The following is a 4,689-nucleotide window of genomic DNA, read 5'->3' as shown; positions in this document are numbered from 1 at the left end:
GCAGCCACTAGAGGGCCTCACTCCCTGTTAAAACACTAAAACCTGCAGTACTCCACAGCAGCCACTAGAGGGTTGTTTGAAAGAACATTTGAGCATCTACAAACATACATGTTGGTTTTGGCAGTAATTAGTCTTTATGGATAAAGTATTAATAAAAGTGCTAATATATAGCTTATTATATTTGAATCACTTTTCATTAAGAATATTTTCAGAGTTAATTAACTATTGATTAATGGTTAAATAACGCTAAATAAGGTTAATTATAAGTTGCTATTGAATTTTTTCCAGTTTTCTGCTGCATCGCCTTGGAACCAGTTGCAGAAATACATGGACCTAAAGGGACTGTTGTCTCTAAATATTTTTCAGACTGTTCTTTGAGAAGGAAACATGTAAATTTATGACTTAACTTTTTCTGTTCTGCTGTGAGAATGTTCTGTAAATTGTGTGCTGCTGCCAGTCTTGGCCATAATTCTCTTGTAAAAGAGATTTTCAATCTCAGTGGGAAAAAATAAATAATTATCTTATGATTCTCTCCTGACTGCATGGGGCGCATTATAAATTACATTGGTGTAACTGCGTTCCTCTCTGTGGGTTTACATTCAGGAGCTCTACAACGCACAGTGACCCAGAACAGCAGCTCCTCATTGACCAGGCACCGGCCCAGGGCAGCCGCCCCCACAGAGGGGGGGATCTGTGTGATCTGTCCCGCTCCAGATCACCTGGAGACGTCACATCGTGTCCGGGGTCCACATGGAATCTCCCCCCAGATCACCTAGTAGATCCAGTAAACTTGATCTCTGCTCCATAGACCTCTGTTCACCTCTCATCTCCTTCATCAGCAGCCATTAACAAATCCTTTTTCTAAATAAATCTCAGTGGATTGGTGTTTTAGGACCAATCCACGGATCAGAGATCTGAACCGACAGAGCCTGGACCTGATCTGGGTTTCTACAGCTTTTATTTTATTCAGGAATGTCAGCTTGGAAACAGGATGGAAGTGGAAAATCAAGGCAGAATTAAGACTAAGGCTTCTTTAAGACTGGCTTCACTTCACACATTTTAAAATCACTCAGGAGTTAATTATTTCCAAAACTGATGAACCAATGCAGCTTAGAAGCTGAACAAATAAAGATGGTGGGGAAAAGGTCTCATCTTGCCAGCTAATGAGGTCAAGTCATTTAATGCAATCAGAACAAAGGACTGAGAGTCTCATCTTCACAGGTAGAGCAGCTTGGGCGCGATGCATACCTCAAAGGGTAGACAGGACAGATTAGTGATGGTCCGGCAACACCGATGCGTCGGCACATGCATCAAGCCCATAGACCAAAACGTGTTGGTGAGCATGTTGGTTTCAGCAAGTCACGTGACCGGAATGACATTAAAGCACCAAACTGTGTTTATAAGGAAGCCGATCTGTCAACAGGATGCATTTGCCAAAAGAATGTGTGATCTTTTTTGGTACAACGTCAACTATGGAGCAGCTTCAAAGGAAAGGTTTCCTCAGTCTAGGACCATTTTGATCTCATATTGGAAAATAAATTTGTTTTCATTTTGTTGTTGTTTCATCCGGTTGTTTTCAGTTTCTAATTGATCTATCTGAATCCAAATTCAGCTGAAATTGACTCTTGGTTTACTCTCATATCATGTTCTGTAGGTTAAATGTCTCATATGTCTTATTTAAATAAATCCAACTCCTCAATGTTGAGGCATCATGAGGCCAGGCATGAGAATGAAGTCCCAGATACACCTAGATAAACTCAGATATGCAGCCATTCTACAAATTACTCAGTTGCTTTTAATAAGTTATTTAATCTAAATGTATTGTTTACTTCATATTTAACCATCAAGCTTCTAGGAAGCAAATGCTGGATGAGGCTCTACTGAATTTCATAGTGATGGTTTGCCAGCCTCTCAGTATTGTGGAGAGTGAAGAGTTTCAGGAACTGGTTCAAGCCCTTAAACCTTCATATGGTTTGCCAACCAGAAAGGTTTGTGTGGAAATTATCTAAAGTAGCAGTTTAAATAAAAAAATAATTTAATCTTTAATTTTAATATATTGATTTTGTTTGGTTTCACTGGTATAATTTTCAGACCATCAAACAGATGGCCACAAAGTTTGAGGAGGAACAGGAACGAGTGAAAATGGAAGTACAGCAAGCTGTGGCAGTGAGCATAACGGCTGACATGTGGACCTCTGTGAACATGGAGGCTCATTTGGCTCTTACCTGTCACTACATCAATGAAAATCTGCAGTTGTGTACATCTGTGTTAGGAGTAAGTCACACTGCTGACAATTTGGCCCAAGTCATAATGGAGGACTGGGCCATAACCAATAACATAAGGTCTCTTGTGACTGATGCAGCACCAAACATGATCGCATCCGCTAGGCAGCTAGTAATTCGGCACTCGATTTGCATTGTACATACTCTCAATTTATTAGTTAGAAAATCATGTGATCAGATCCCCACACTTACATCCATCAGACAGAAATCTAGGCACATTGTCACACACTTCAGATCAAGCACTACAGCCAAAGAGAAGCTTGCTCAAGTGCAGCAACAGATGGGACGACCAATCCTGAAACTTATCAATGAGGCGCCAACACGCTGGATCAGCACATATGAAATGCTGTCAAGGCTACATGATGAGAGGGAACCAGTGTGGGTGTCTCTGGCCTCTCTAACAGCAGATTTTACTCCACTTACAGCTGATGAGCATAGCATAGGAGAAACTTTTTGTGCTTGCTCTTTTCCATCAAGCTACAGTGGAGTTGTCTGAAGAGAGGCGAGTGTCAGGATCCAAGGTCATCCCAATGATGAAAATGCTCTATCTTGCACTAGAGAGTAATGCATCAACCTTGCACACACAGCCAGCCATACACCTACATGAAAACCTGAAGCGTCGAGTCACAGACCCCAGATTTAAATCACTTGGGTTCTGCAGTTCCTCCAAATGCAATGAGACCATCAGTAGACTGCGGTCAGAATGTGCGTCTATTATCGAACACACAAATGAGCCCCAGCTGGGACTGTCTTCACAACAGCTGTCTGCACCCAACTCAGGCATGTTATTCAGCATTATTTGTTGTTTGTTTGGACAAGATGTACTAAAATGTCAATTTGTTGTTTTTAGATAACCTTTGGCACCATCTTGACACCGAAGTAGGCAAGCAGACCAAAAGTGCCACAGCTGATGCCATCCAGAAGGTGCAACGATATCTTGCATATGGCAACATTTCCAAATGCCATATGCAACATTTGGAAATGTTGCATATGGCAACATTTCCAAATGTTCTGCCAGTATGGTTCTGGCATACTGGCAGAACCACAAGACAATTTATCCTAACCTCTTCCAGTTGCCTTTGCAATACCTTTGCACTCCAGCCTCATCTGTGCCATGTGAGAGTGTTGTGTTCTGTGTTTTCTGTGTAGTTATTTTCGAGGTTTTCTGTCTTGTCCCTGTCCTGTCTTTCCAGGTGTGTCTCATTCCATGATTACCTTTCCTGTGTATTTAAGTCCATCTGTTGTCTTTGTCTCTTGTCGGATCCTTGTTGTTTGTCGTTGTTCTTGCGTCCTGTTCGTCAGTCTGCGTTGCCTTCACAGTCGAACTGATAAGTCCTGTGTTGGTTTGCTCTCGTGATCAGTCTTCAGTCTCAGTAGCTACCGGTAATTAGCTGTTTGCTAAGTGCTCTGCTGTACCGCCTGTACTGGACTGTGTTTGAGCTATACTCTTCATCATCTTCATCTTCATCCTGGGTCCTCTCTGCGTTCTCCCTCACCTCACTAAAACACATTTCATGACAGAGAGGGTGTTTTCCACAGCAGGAGAAGTTGTGTCAAAAAAGCGTAGTAGACTGAATTTCAAAACGTTGGAAAAACTTTTTTTTAAATAAAATGTGTGAAAAAAAACTCCAGTCCACAGGCATCCTCTTTCCAAACACATTCACTTAAATTTTTACTTTATTGTACATGTTCACATTATTTATTGACTCTATCTAAGAATATCAAATATTTTAAATTTAACTTAAGATATGAAATAATACAATGTACAATAAAATACACTAACTTAAATCTTATTGTCATAAAATTCTAAGTCATCAAATTAGTCTGTCAACTATACTGCCTGTAGGGACTTTTAATGTCCAGCAGGTGTCAGTATTCAGTGATACAGTATCGACACAGGATCAATACAGTTTTGCTGAGTCGAAACGCTTCATGACGCCTCATTTACCCACCACTAGGACAGATTACCGCCCCACCTGGTGAAACCCAGGGACTGATGGACGTCCCAGGAAACCCTGTGGCTCATGGTTGACCCTGCATCTGACCCTACATCTGACCCTGAATCTGACCCTACATCTGACCCTACATCTGACCCTGAATCTGACCCTGCATCTGACCCTACATCTGACCCTGCACCTGACCCTACATCTGACCCTACATCTGACCCTACATCTGACCCTGAATCTGACCCTACATCTGACCCTACATCTGACCCTGCATCTGACCCTGCACCTGACCCTACATCTGACCCTACATCTGACCCTGCATCTGACCCTACATCTGACCCTACATCTGACCCTGCACCTGACCCTACATCTGACCCTACATCTGACCCTGCATCTGACCCTACATCTGACCCTACATCTGACCCTGCACCTGACCCTACATCTGACCCTACATCTGACCC

Source organism: Poecilia formosa, unplaced genomic scaffold (assembly GCF_000485575.1).
Source record: "Poecilia formosa unplaced genomic scaffold, Poecilia_formosa-5.1.2 Scaffold871, whole genome shotgun sequence".
Lineage (NCBI taxonomy): Eukaryota > Metazoa > Chordata > Actinopteri > Cyprinodontiformes > Poeciliidae > Poecilia > Poecilia formosa.
This window is presented reverse-complemented; position numbering follows the sequence as displayed.